At 41.0% G+C, this 14,513-nt stretch overlaps 1 non-coding gene across 1 annotated transcript; it reads right to left on the bottom strand.

Annotated features, from left to right (window-relative positions):
* Positions 1 to 5,965: 5,965 nt before the first annotated feature.
* Positions 5,966 to 6,072, bottom strand: LOC120620702 (U6 spliceosomal RNA). The gene has a single exon (XR_005657956.1). It is a non-coding gene; the product is annotated as a U6 spliceosomal RNA (small nuclear RNA).
* Positions 6,073 to 14,513: the final 8,441 nt, after the last annotated feature.

Below are 14,513 nucleotides of genomic sequence, written 5' to 3'. Positions count from 1 at the left end.
AGAACTTAGCCAGTCTTCATTTGAGTTCTCATTTAGGCCCAAAGACTAGATCCAAGGTGGTAGAGAGGCAAGAACATGGCTTTTTGGCTTCCAAACCAGGTAATTCTGGGTAAATCAATTTAACTTTCTGAGCCTCAGTTTCCTCATCTGTAAAATGGAGATGATAATCTTTATCCCACCTACCTCCTAGGGCTCCTGGGAGGATCAAATAAGACAACGAATATGACAGTGCCTTTTAACTGTAAAAGTCTGTTCAAATGCTATGGAGTTACTTTTTAATCTGTGCTTGAGGGCTCTGGATTAAATTTGCCAAGACTGTTGCGCATCTAGACAGTGACATCATATGCATGTTATTGGAGTCCAGGGTGGGGCAGAGACAGCAGAGTCACAGGGTAGGGTAGAATTCAGAAGGAAACTCCACCCACTCACTGCCTGACTGTAGAGGACCTGATTCTGTTGTCACTCTTTTTTCTGACCTGAAGAAATGTCAAAGACTCTTCCATGACCTCTGTGCTCAGGCGATGCCTGGATTAAAGCTCAAGGGTCAGGGCCTTTCCGACCTAGTTCTCTGCCTCCAGAGTCTCTTAACCTGGACACGATGGGCATTCAGAATAAATCTGTGGTTGAACAAAATACAGGTAGTACATTTTGTGAGACCTCTGGTCATCCTTATTCTCACTTCCTTTGTGTTTGCAAATTCCAGTTTAGATAAACATTAAAAAAAAATAAAAGACTATGATTCAGAAAAATGGTAGCCTGACTCGTGCATGAAAACGTGACTAGGCAGTGTTAATGAAAGGTCACGCTTCAGAAATGGAGTATCTCCACCTAGGTGCTTTGTTAAGCCCAGGAGGCTATGGAGCCAGAGTCAAATAGGAAGGGCTCTCTGTGTGCCTGTGGCCAGATGGATTTTAGATTCCTTCATTGGCCCTGATGGTCATTGGAGCTGAAAGAAAATGACTCAATCCACAAATATTTGTATTTATTGTGTGCTTGGCCACATCCTGGGTGCTTTGGTCAAGTTATGGCTTCTTTCCTTTTTTAGCCCTAATTAGGAGATTGTATTAGTTTTCTATTGCCGCCTAATAAATGACCACAAATTTAGCAACTTAAAACAGCATCCATTCTTTACAGCACCATTCTGTAGGTCATATATACAGGCAGAATGTGCTGGCTGTCATCTGGGTGTTGCTCTCAGCTCCTAGAGGCCACTCCCCCACTTGTCCATGTGACACTGCCCATCTTCAATCTACCAAGGTGCCTCAAATCCCCCTTGAATTTTGAATCTCTGACTTCCTCTTCTGTTACCAGCTGGAGAAAACCTTCTACTTTTAAAGGATTAATGTGATTAAGTCAGGCCCACCCAGATAATCTCTTTTGGATTAATTTAAAGTCAACTAATTAGTAACCTTAATTGCATCTGCAAAATCCCCTTTGCCATGTGCTAACATAATCACAGTCCTGGGGATTAATGTGGGAAATCTTGGGCAGGGGGAGAGATATTAAGATTCTGCCTAATATACCACTGGTATATTAATAGGAAGGGAGTGATGCGGGGTGAACCTCAGACATTGGCAGGAAGGATAGAAGAGAGGAAGGAAGTTAAGGTGTGGCAAGAACTTGTTATATGGCAAATACCATGCCAGGTATTTTCACAAAGGTCATCTCCATCCTTCTATCAAAGCTATAAAGTGGATATTGTTATCATTGTACTCAATTATACTCATTTTATTAGTGGAAACACTGAGGCTCAAAGAAAAAAAAAAGGCACAGCTACTAAATGGAAGTTCTGTCGAATTCCAAATCCTCCCACCATCTTGGGAAAGAGAAAAGGAGGGCGATACAACAGATATTGGGGAGATAGAGTGCATAATTCTCTGTGGGGCAAAGGAAAGAGGAATCTAAGATGATCTTAAGCACTGTGGAGGGGGAGGATGGTGGTGTTATTAATAGACATAAACCCAAGGGTTAATTCAAAAGCATTTAGGAAGGACACCCAGTTTATGCGTGGACTTCAAATATTTGGTATCCCCAGGCTCTGTTAATCTATAACTTTTATCTTCAGAGAAGCTGGTTCTTCCAGCAAGGAGAGGGCAGGGCCCCTAGTCTTGATGCTTGGTGACAGTTTTAAGGCCTAGGAATAGCTGGGAACCCTGTAGGTGTTACGTTCAAGGTGCGGGGGAGGTAGGGAGGAAGGGGTTGGGATCACCACCAGCCATTGGTAGCAGCAGAGCTGAATACAGAAACCCTTCTTTGCCAAGTGTCTAGGCAGCACTCCGTGTTCAAGTTGCCTTTGGCTTTTTTGAGCTCTGACACCAAGATTGCACAGATGGATCCTAGTGTGATGTAGGTACCCAGCTAGGAGAAGTCATGGTGCCTGTCTCTAGTACTCCTCTAGATGACCATTTCTGATAAATTATTTCATTGGGAACTCGTATTTCACGATCAGTATTTCTCTCTTCCCATTCTGTTTCTGATGATTACAAAGGTACTTTGATGGAAACTATGGGATATCTGTAAAAGTCAGACCCCTTTCTGTGAACAAGGCTCAGTGGATTAGATAATGCATGTGTCAGTGTACTTCCGAGTTGTTTCTTCATCTTGGTTTCTCCCCACTGTGGGACTTTACCACTCACAGGAGGACAGAACTTCTCTATGGTTTTGTTTTGGCCCTGTTTTTGAAGACTTACAATCTCACTGATACTAACACACTCAGAGAAATGGTTGCAATTAAGAGCTTCAAAGGATGAATGACTAAGTTGGATGTTTTCTCTAAGGGCCATTCCAACTGTGATTCTCTTTGCTTCGGGAATTTAGTTAAGAGGGACATCTGGAAGGGCTAGCACTGACAAGGCCAGTGACAGGGAGGAGGGGCATCTTTGTGGGGGCATTAAAGGTCTACTGGGGTTGAGTTGGCTGACAGAAGGAAAGGCAGTGGGGAAAGCTGAGTAAAGACATGCAGGTTTGAACGGGCATGGTGTATTTATGGGATGTGACCTGCCCTGGTCTGAACCGAGGAGGTAGTACTACCTTGATCTGAGAAAATGACCTTGCCTTCTTCCTTCTCTCTTTCATTAAGACTCGAGACCTTTTATCTTTCCTCCCCTGTCCTAGGTGTACAGTTGGATTGACAGGGAACCATTCTTTCTGGCCTAGTCTGAAGAGCATGTCTATAGAATACTATTTTCCTTTCAGGTTCACTCCTGCCTCCCAGTCAGTGTCTTTCCTTGGTGCCACCCTAACTGTTTTCTTTTAAGAGTCCTATTTTAATCAAGGAACTTTACTTGCTTCATGTTCATTTTTACAGACAAATGTAGTATTCAAGTTGAATGCATTTAAATGTCATTATGTAGCTTATCTAACATTATTTTACCTCTCTCTGGCAAGCAAGACTCTATTTCATGTTTTATTATGGTATATTTTCTAGAGGCACATAGAAGATGGGGGCCTATCTTTGATCCTAATGGCGTGGAGAGATTTCTTTTTCAGTCTGGTAAGTAACACTGAGCTGGAGATCCCTTTCTCTTTTTCGAATCTGACTATGGTGGGAAAAAATAACTCCGACGATCAGATAAGTCACAAGGAAATGAGTTTAATATGGTATTAGTTAGGATACTACTACAACCTGCACAGAAATCAGCTGGAGTTAGTTTAAGCCAAAGAGTAGGCTCTACTTAAAAGACTCAGAGATGTATTGTGAGATCCAAGGACAGGAATAGCAGTGAGGCTCAGGAAGGAACTTGAACTAGGAACTGGATAGCCATCAAGAAGCAGCATCTAGGCACTGACTCAGTGTGCTTGCTTCGGTGTACACTGCTAGATTGATTGACTTGCCTTGCATCCAGGCCACACAGGAGGCAGAAAAGGGCCATCCCCATTAGCTCAAATTATAATTTCCTCCGTTCAAGAGACCAGCCAAGATGCAGCGAGGATCTGTTGGAGTCACAGAATACAAACCCCGGCTGTTGGAGGCCTGGCCTGTGGGAGGGGACTACTTCATCAAAAGGGGCTTACTCCAAGTGTCCTTCCTGCCAAACCGCCTAGATGATCAACAGCTCATTGTTACTGGAATGGTTTTCATGTTTCACAATGAACTAGAGACATTGTATAGAGACAATGGTGGTGATGGAGATTGAGTGACAGGAGGAACTACATAAAAGACAGAAATCTGGCTTGTTTCTGATCCTCAACTCTTCATGGATTGTCCAGTTTATAGTAGAGGCCTTGAAAGATGTAGGTCTTGGCTTAGAAATCATCATATGCTTCTGCTCCATAAACCATATTCTATTTAAAGAAAAGTGCTTAACTGAATCATTTGAATCATTGTGAGGGATGAAGCCTTTTAAAAAATGATGCTTGGAAGGCATTTGGTGAGCCTTTAGTAGAGAACTGCTAAGAAAAATCTTTTGGATGGATTTGTTTAAATAGATCCCTAACTGATAGGTGAATATGTTTTTATGTTTCTTGAGAACTATTGTTTTTTAATAGAAAAAGCACATAACACTAGGTTTGGGTACAGAACTCTGGATTGGGTCTCTGGGCAAATTATTTAATATATCTGATACTCAAATGCGTTTCTGGGAAATGGGATCAGTAACAGGCTCTACTTCCTAGTGTCAGGAAGAGTACACGAATAAATACGTGTTATTTGCTTGGTGGCCGTTTTCGCATATAAGCATTTAGTAAATGCAGTCTTACAAAAATGATTGATTAAGCCTGTTTGCTAATAGTTAAGGATCAATGCAAAGAGAAGGAATTATGCTTGTTTGTTTTTTTAAAGCATACTCTGTGAATAATATTTTAAAAATATTTGCTGAGTACCCTATGTTTAGCTTGTAATAGAGTTATATTTTATTTTTAAAAGGAAGAAAAGTGGACTTTTTGTGTGTCATAAGAAAGACGCCCCTGGCCTAGGACTTTTAGCATGGGTCATAAGATCTTTTTTTAATAGTAAAATGCATATAACACGAAATTTACCATCTTAAACATTTTTAAATATATAGTTCAGTGGTAGTAAGTATATTAACATCGTTATGAAGCCATCAACACCATCCTCTCCAGAGACCTTTTTCATCTTTCAAAACCGAAACTCTGTACCCACTGAACAACAACTACCCTGTTCCCCTTTCCCAGCCCCTGGCAAGCACCATTCTGCTTTTTTTTTTTTTTTTAGTTATTATTTTTTTATGGTTATTATTAAAATATTGTTATCACAATTATATAATTTCTTCAGGTACATTACAATTTGACATTCTATATATTTGCTGTGATTACCACCAAAGCTCCAGTTTCCTTCAGCTACCTATATATATTTGGATCCCCTTTACCCACTTCACCTCCCCTCACTCTATATTATATCTTACTTTACCCCATCTACCTCCTCCCCTCACCACCCAAGGTTTCTGATAACCACTAGTCCACTATCCATGTCTCTGAGTCTCTGTCTGTCCTCTTCATTTGTTGCTTTTAGGTTTATATCCCACATATAAGTGATATCATGTGATTTTCTACTTTTTTAGTCTGGCTTATTTCACTTAGCACGATCATCTCGAGGTCTATCCATGTTGTCGCAAATGGCAGTATTTCATCTCTTCTTATGGCTGAGTAATATTCCATCGTATATATGTACCACAACTTCTTTAGCCAATCATCTATTGTAGGACACTTGGTTGTTTCTATGTCCTGGCCACTGTGAATAATGCTGCTCTGAATATCGGTGTGCAAATATCTTTTTAGATATGGGTTTTCAAGTCTTTAGGGTAAAAACCCAGTAGTGGGATTGCTGGATCATATGATATATCAGTTCTTAGTTTTTTGAGGAACCTCTATACTGTTTTCCATAGTGGCTGTACCAATTTGCAGTCCCACCAGCTGTCCACATCCTCTCCAACATTTGTTATTATTTGTCCTGTTGATTATAGCTATTCTAACAGGTGTGAAATGGTATTTCATTGTGGTTTTGATTAACAGTATGGAACACTTCACGAATTTGCGTGTCATCTTTGTGCAGGGGCCATGCTAATCTTCTTTGTATCGTTCCAATTTTAGTATATGTGCTGCCGAAGCAAGCACCCATTCTGCTTTTTGTGTCTATGAATTGATTACTCTATGTACCTCAAGTAAGTGGAATCATACAACGTATTTTTTTTGTGACTGGCATAATATCTTCAAGGTTCATCCATGTTGTAGCTTGTGTCAGAATTTCTTTCTTTTTTAAGAGCATGTAATATTCCATTGTATGGAGAGATCATGTTTTGTTTATCCATTCATCAGTCAGTGGACACTTGGGTCGCTTTCACCTTTTGGCTATTGAGAGTAATTATGCTACGAACATAGGTGTGTAAATATCTTTCTGAGACTCTGCTTTCAATTCTTTTGGGTTTATATACAGAAGTGAAATGGCCGATAATTCTATTTTTAATTTTTTGAGAAACCGCTATACTATTTCTCACAACGGCTGTATCGTTTTACACATCCACTAACAATGCATGAGGGTTCCAATTTCTCCACAGGCACAACAACACTCGTTATTTATTTATTTTTTTCATAGTAGCCATCCTAATGAGTGTGAGGTGATATCTCATTGTGATTTTGCTTTACATTTCCCTAATGATCAGTGATGTTGAGCATCTTTTCTTGTGCTTGTTGGCCATTTGTATATGGGTCATGGGATCTTAAGACATCATTGCCAACTGAGGTATGCCATATCCTAATTGTAGGAAAAAAAACTAAAGGGGAGAAATGCAAACTTCTAAATCTATGGAGATGGAAAGTAGATTAGTGGTTGCTGAGGGCGAGGGGAGGGGCGGAATGGGGAGTGACTGCTAATGGGTACAGGATTTCTTTTTGGGGTAATGCAATATTCTAAAATTAGATAGTGGTGATGGCTTCATAACTGTGAACATACTAGAAAGCATTGAATTGTGCAATTTAAATGGGTGAGTCTTATACTTATGAAGTTTATCTAAGTAAAGCTGTCTTTAAAATGCTGCCTTTTGAACTATAACAGTAATAGTCATGTTACTATTTATTAGCCAACTCTATTGAGTAAGAGTGAATGTTACAAATTTTTGGTGGATTTACATTCCTACCCAGAATTTTAGTCACTTTCTCTCTCCCTCCAGTTTCCTAAATCAGTTTTTATTTCTTCATTCTGATTCTGTCTTATGTGAGTATGCTTTAGGTTCTTCTAACCAAGGAAACCTCTTTATTTCATCTGAGGGAGTAAGCAAACCTCCTTTGGCAGATATACTAAGTTAGACAGGGAGGAGACAGCTAGCCTGGGTATCTCTGGGCCTCACCCCACACCCTGCATATGCAAAGGCTGACGGGAGAGAAAATATCATCATTGGTGGGTCTTCTCGGGAATGGGGTAAATAATTGCCTAAGCTGTGTTATGCAGGGCCTTAAAAGGTGCCTTCCCAATTCCCACACCTAAATGATCCCCCTTTATCATCTGATGGCCTGAAGTCACACTATTATTTCCATAGCCCTGGGCTTGTCACCAAGGCATGAGGCTGGTCCCTAAAGGGCCAGGAAACCCTACTAAGACCCTGAGAGCTTTTGGGCTTAAGTCACAGACTTCCATGTATACAAAGAGGTTTTCTCAGGCTTTGCTCTGCATGCATCCAGCTTAGCAGGTCTCTCCTTGGTAAGTTTGGAGGGGTGTCCCTCTGCAAGCTTATTGAATCGGTAAGGAAGATAAGTGGCTAAGAAAGCTGGAGGAAAGATGGCAAATAGTTTAAAGTTTAAGGTGCTAGCAACATATTTTGATAGAATTTGGTAGAGGGCTGTCAAACCCTTCTCTTCCAACAATGGTACTTCTATAGGCCTTAGACAATACCAAAAAGGAGTGTCACCCCTCCACCCACCATCTTTTTTGAGACTTCAAAGAGAGGAAATGACTGCCCCAGGACTGCATGGCCAGTTAGTAGTAGAGCCAGAGCTTCCACCTCTCCTGCCTGTGCTTTTCCGCTCAAGCTCCACAGTCTGATCTAGCCCAGCCAGCAGCCTCCAGTTTGGGAGCCTCCATTATAAAGGAGGAGCCAGGACAGCAGATGTCAGTGCAGCCCTCTCCAGAAGGCCTCTGTCCACCCTTCCCCACATGTTGCTCCTGTACCTTTTTTGGAGCTAACTTCTCTCCTGGTTCGCCTTTTGCTTTCTCTGCTGCAGTCTCCATGCCTGCACCATCTGGAATTGTAACTCTGCTAAGGATCTTCATAACTTTGCCCACCTCCTCCGCCATGTTCTGCCTTGTGGGCCCACACCAACGCAGATTTACCAAGTACAGAGTGTTCTCCTTTTATTTATTTCTGATTGCTTAGGGAGAAAAATGTTGCTTCTCAGACTTTAGAATCTTAGCATTTAAATAGTGACAAAATGATTTGCAAAATCTTCTGTTTACCATGGTCACTCATGCTGTCCTCTGATTTGCATCATGGACAAAGTCTGCGGCTTAAACAGGTTAAGTACCTGAGCCAGGAGGGGCTGCTTCGTTCCCTTGGCCTCACAGCTTGCTCCTCTGCCGTGGCCCAGATCTTACTCTCTGAGGTCAGGAGCCCTAGAAAGCTCTCACTGTCTTGGAAAGTCTGGCCTGTGCTCCTTGTGCAAAGGGGATGCCCATTCCTTCTTCTCTGCAACTCTAACTCCCTTTCCTCTTTCTCTTTCCTCCTTCATCCTGTTCTTTCTTTCTCTCTTCTTTGTCTGCTTTCCATCTCCAGATTTTTTCACCCTCGTGACCAAATGTCATCTGGTTAAGTGATTTTTTGCATGCAGGTATGATACAGTTGGCTCATCTGTTGTTTGTGATATCAGCCATCTAGGAATGGCTCAGGCCAGGGCCTCGCTCAAGAAGCCAGGCTATTCCCAGAGTGAGAATCTCTTCCTCTTTATTTTACTCAAGAGGTTAAGTAATAGGAAGATCTTGTTGCTCCTTGACGCAGGAAAGCCAAGCACCCTAATGTCTGTGCATGTTTCCACTTTTGCGTCTCCCTGCCTCCTCTCAAGCAGAAGTCTTAGACTGGCGGAACACAGACATCCCTCCATTGTAACGACTCCCATGGTGCAGTCTGATTCTTTGTTTGCAAGTTAGTGAAGGAGCATTTGAATTCTGTGGCTGTACCTGATTATCGTATCCATTGTACTATTGCATTGGTATACAGTATGTATGGACAGAAAGGTGTGAAGCAACGTCTCTGCTATTTGAACTTTCACCATGTTCATGATCTGTAGCCTTAGTATCTGTTGCTTCATATTATTTATTCTACAGATGCCTTGCTGCCCACTCCAACGCTCAAACCATTAGGACAGAGATATCTAGCTCTGCATACAGGATCTTACAATCACTGGGTGGTCAACAGGGTTGAGCCAAATGAAATGTCACTGTTTAATCATGTTTTAACCTGCAAAATACTAAGTGTCTTTTGACAAGGATACGAAGTATTCATTGCTCAGGGTGTCCTAATGCCATTGGCGGCCTAGTCCTCAGGCATCCTTCCCAGTGCAGGAGGTTTTTATGCCTCCCTTCTGACATAGCCTCCCTTCAGGTGTTAAAAAAAACAAGCAAAGAAACAAACAAAAAACTTCTAAAATGTCAAACCTGATGTTAGGTTATTAATTTTCATCAAGAGATGTACCTTTTTTGGAGCTAGCTTCTCTCCAGGCTAAAATCAGCTCCCTCCTGCAGCAGGAAAATCTCCCTGTGAAGACAATTTGGCATTACAAAGTTGCTTGGTGGTCAGTGGACTCAGATTATTTTAAAGGGAGTATTCTCAGATGCAGGGGCCTGTGTGGGGACAGGCCAGCCTGAAGTAGAAAGCCCCAGCCCAGCTGAGCACCTTCTCTAGCAAGCCCGCTGCAGAAAAGGCCAGTTTTCTCTGTGAGACTGCATGTGCCCTGTGAAGGTGATGAGAACTGATCAGATAATCTCAGGGTCATGGAGTGATCCTGAGGACAGCTCGATAATCTCAGGGTCACGGGGTGATCCTGAGGACAGCTCGATCCCCACTGAGAGAAGTTTGCTACAGCCCATGGGGGAAGCCAGTGGGGTTAACTTGGCTGATTTCTGAAACCTCAAATAATCCACGATGGCTGTGGCTGAAACAAGGAAAAATCATCTCCCAGAATGTATTTTCTCCTCCCTCTCCACCCTCCTTCCTCTCCTTCCATCCCTCCCTCTCTTCCTCCCTCCCTTCCCCTTCCTTTCCTTCCTTCCTTCATTCCTGTATTCACTCTGTCTTTCTTTATTTTTTCTTTCTGGGGTCTTTTCTTATGGGGAGGGATTATAATTTTTCAATAAAATGCACATATTTTAAGTGTACAGTTTAATAAGTTTGACAAGTATAAATAAACTTTGACAAGTTTAATAAGTTTGACACTCATATAACTACTGTGTCAATCACCCCAGAAAGTTCCCTTGTACCTTTTCCAGTCAAATCCCTCCCCGAATGTCCATCAACTGAAATGATAAAGGAATAGATAAATAAAATGTGGCCTACCCATACAACAGAATATTATTCAGCCATAAAAAGGAATGAAATACTGAAACATGCTACAATGTGGATGAAGCTTGAAAACATTACGCTGAGTGAAAGAAGCTAAGCACAAAAGACCACATATTGTCTGGTTCCATTTATATGAAATGTCCAGAATAGGCAAATCTATAGACAGAAAGTAGATTATTGGTTGCCAGGGGCTGGATGGGGGCTGAGTGCCAATGGGTATCAGGTTTCTTCTAGAATTAGATAATGGTGATAGTTGCATAACTCTGAACGTACTAAAAATCACCACATTATACACTTTAAACAGGTGAACTTTATGGCATATGAAATGTATCTCAATAAAGCTGTTATTTTTAAAGAAAGGTATGGAGCATTTCTATTATCCCAGAAAGTGCCTTTGCACTGTTTCCCAGTCAATTCCCATTCTATGTACCCTAGAGGCAACCACAGTTCTGTTTTGTTTTTTTTTTTCAACATAGATTATTTATACCTATTCTAGAACTTTATGTAATTGGAATCATATATTTGGCATTCATTTGTGTAAGTCTTCTTTCACTCAGCATAATGTTTTTGAGGTTTGCCCATGTTGTTGTGACAGTAGTTGTGCCTTTTTTCTTTCTTTCTTTTTTCTTTTTTGCTGTGTAGTATGACTTTACTACTGTAGTAAAGTCTATATTTTCTTATAGATGGTTTTAGCTATTATGAATAAAACTGCTATGGATATTCTTATACAAGGGTTTTCGTGGACATGTGTTTATCTTTCCTTTTGGTAAATACCTAGAAATGGAATTGCTGGGTTATACAGTTTTGTTTTTAGTTTTGTAAGAAACTCATAGATCTTTTTCCAAAGTTTTTTTTACCATTTTACACTCTCATAACAACATATGGGAGTTTTGATTGCTCCTCATCCTCACCAACATTCAGTATTGTCAGTCTGTCTAATTGTAGTCATTTGAGGTGATGTGTTGGAATTTTTAATAAATTCCATTTATTAATTTTTTTAATGGTTAGTGCTTTTTGTGTTTTGCCTAAGAAATATTTGCCACCTCAGGGTCATGAAGATAGTCTCCTGTGTTTTCTTTTAGATGACGTATTGTTTTAGTTTTTTGTTTAGATCTAGGATCCATTTCAGTTTAATTTTTTGTTATGATCTAAGAAATTGTGGTTCAGTTTTCTTCCTTTTGAATAGACAATTATTTCAGCCCATTTGTTGAAAAGAATTTTCTTTCCCCATTGAATTATCTTGGTATCTTTGTTGAAAATCAGTTTATATATATAATACATATAAATATATACAAATATATAATATAATAGATAATATATTATAATATATAATATAATATAATATAATACAATAATATAATATTATATAATATATATAATATATATATTTATGGACTCTGTTTTCTGTTCCATTGATCTATTTGTGTATGCTAATACCAAATCTATGAACATGGTACATCTCTTTATTTATTTAGGTCTTCTTTAATTTCTCACAACAGTGTTTGGTAGTCTTCAGTACAGAAATCTTCCATGTCTTTTATTAAATTTATTCCTAAGTAGCATTTTTATTTTAATAGAGGAAACTGAAAGCCACAGAGGGGTGAAGGTGAAGTTGTAAATGGACAGATGATGGCTGATGTTCAGGGTTGGGGCCCTATTAGGCACCCGAAATAATCACCAACAAGAAGCAGCTGGTCACATAGGTGGTCACTGAGTGCCCTCCATCTGGATATCAGAATCAAGCCAGTTCTCTGGGGACGTGATAGCCAAGAAGTCTGTGTTTGCTTATTCCCTTCTTGCACTGAAATGAACACCTTTTTAGCCTTCCTTTTGGATACCAGATATACTACGTTGGTCAGGTTTGGGCTAGTCCTACTTCCCATCCTGTCCTGAGAGAAACTATGATGCCTCCAGCTCCCAGTGAGTCTCCTTAGGCTATCCTCTGAGCGGCAGTGGCCAGTGACCTCTGCAGGGTCCTGGCTTGAAGAGCTGTGCTTTAGTGAGCTGAGAAATATAGCAGAATCAATCATACACTTGGTAAGTTAGAGGTAAAAAGAAATGAGAAGAGATGGAGCATAAGGAGGGGGCTGAATGATTTCAATGGCAGAGCACTGAAGTAGGGGCCACGAATTCCTGCTGCCTGAGGGTTGATCAGTGCTTTCCCACACTGCTTTGGATTTCCAGTGCCTTTCCAGTTTCAGTGTCTGGGAAGCCTTGCTCTCCTGGAATTTCTTCTCTTCCCACAAGGCTCAGGTGTTCGACTTTTCCAAGGGTCCTTACTGGCTAGCTTGTGACTAAGATTTCTGTTTCTTATTTCCACGAGTATCCTAACAGTATTGCCCTCCCATTTACATGCACTAATGAGGGAACTCCTGCTTCCTGCATCCAAGAGTGTCCAACACGCACATCTGAGAATCTCCTTTGGTCTCTATGTCACCTCAGTTTGGAGCCTTTTGTTTTCCCCTTGGTTGTGAGGTTGTGTAAGTGTGTGCATGTGTACACAAATAACTAGAACTCCTTATCTTTGTAGTTTTGTCACATATAGGCAGAGATCTTATTGATAATTTGAAGTGAGCCCATCAGAGCCATCCTGAACAAGGGAGAGTCTGAAAGGAATGCTGCAAGGAAGATGTAAGAGAACTGGGGTCCTCAGGAAATGCTTGGAGGCTTGCAAGACTGCCTAGAAGAAGGAGCACATATGTTCCTGATGTCAAATGGAGAGGAGAAGAAGCTGTGGGAAAAACATTTGGCTTAATGTAAAAAGCTTTATAGGAACTGTACAACCATGTAACAGGCTTCCTTGCCTCATTATGATGTCCATAGCCCCGGAATATACAAGCAGATGCTGTCAGAGATTCCTGCACTGGGCAAGATAATGTGACCTTCAAGATCCATTCAATTCTGTGTCTAACACTTTACTAAGAGTTGATGAATATTCTCCTCCTAAGAAGACATCTCCAGGGAAAGGAGCACAAAGAAAGACATTTTTAAAGGTGAAATTTCAGGAGCAGTGACATCAATGTGGAGAGGTGTTTTGGCTAGGGACTTGTCATGGACCCTAGAATTAGACTGTAGCTGGTAAACAAGACCAGCCATGATCCATTCCACTAAATAGAAATGCCTTCCCCCATCAACATCCTCACCAATCATTAGTTTGGCCAAAGTGAGCTCTCCTAAACCAGTTTGGCTAGGCTTCCTGCTTCTTTGCATCTTCTAACCATGAGAAAGAGCCAGAAAGTGCGACATCAGGGCTGGAGGAGAGAGTGGGGGATGCAGCTGCAGGAAACACCTACTCAGGCACTTCGTGGAGGGGATCCTTCTCTCAGCATTAGCTTGGAGCCAACTTTTCTTTCTTTATGACTCAATCCCCGTTAATTAGAAAAGCTGCTCGAGCTTTCTTCATTTCAGTCAGAAGTCCTGCCCATGCCTTAGCTGTTGGTGCTGTAGGAATTTGCTCCTTTCTTCTTTAAGGTCTCATAGGAGACTTGTGTCTTCCAGACAGTTTTCTTCAGGGGACCCCCCAAGCCCTTTCCTGGTTTCTGTAGGTGGAGGATAGTATCTTTTCCTTGTGCTTTAGGTTGGTCCCACCATTAATTTATCTTCTCAAGATACATGTCTGGGGTCTTAAGTGGAGGCTAGAGATGAGGAACATATCACTTCCATCATGGAATGAGAGCATCCTGGGCCAAAGAAAAGAGCCTTGAGGTTGGACACACCTAAATTTGTTTGAATTAGTTCAGACACTAGGTAGCTGTGTAGTTAGTTTATTAACTCATCTGAGCCTCAGTTTCTGCATCTATAAACGTGAGATGATGACATCTCTTGTACTTGGTTGTTGAGATTATTCAAAGAGATACTATATGTGGCAGCACCTAGTGTGGTACTTGGTTTTGAGTAGGAGCTAGATGAATGCCACCTCTCTTTCTTACTTTCCATCACTTCCTGGTCTTACTTTCCAATACTTCCTTCCAAGGTCTTCTTGGTAGCTGTTTAACGGGAACACTGGTGGTC

This window comes from Pteropus medius, unplaced genomic scaffold (genome assembly GCF_902729225.1).
Source record: "Pteropus medius unplaced genomic scaffold, Ma_sr-lr_union100, whole genome shotgun sequence".
NCBI lineage: Eukaryota > Metazoa > Chordata > Mammalia > Chiroptera > Pteropodidae > Pteropus > Pteropus medius.
Note: the sequence above shows the minus strand (reverse complement) of the source record. Positions and strands in the feature narration are given on the sequence as shown.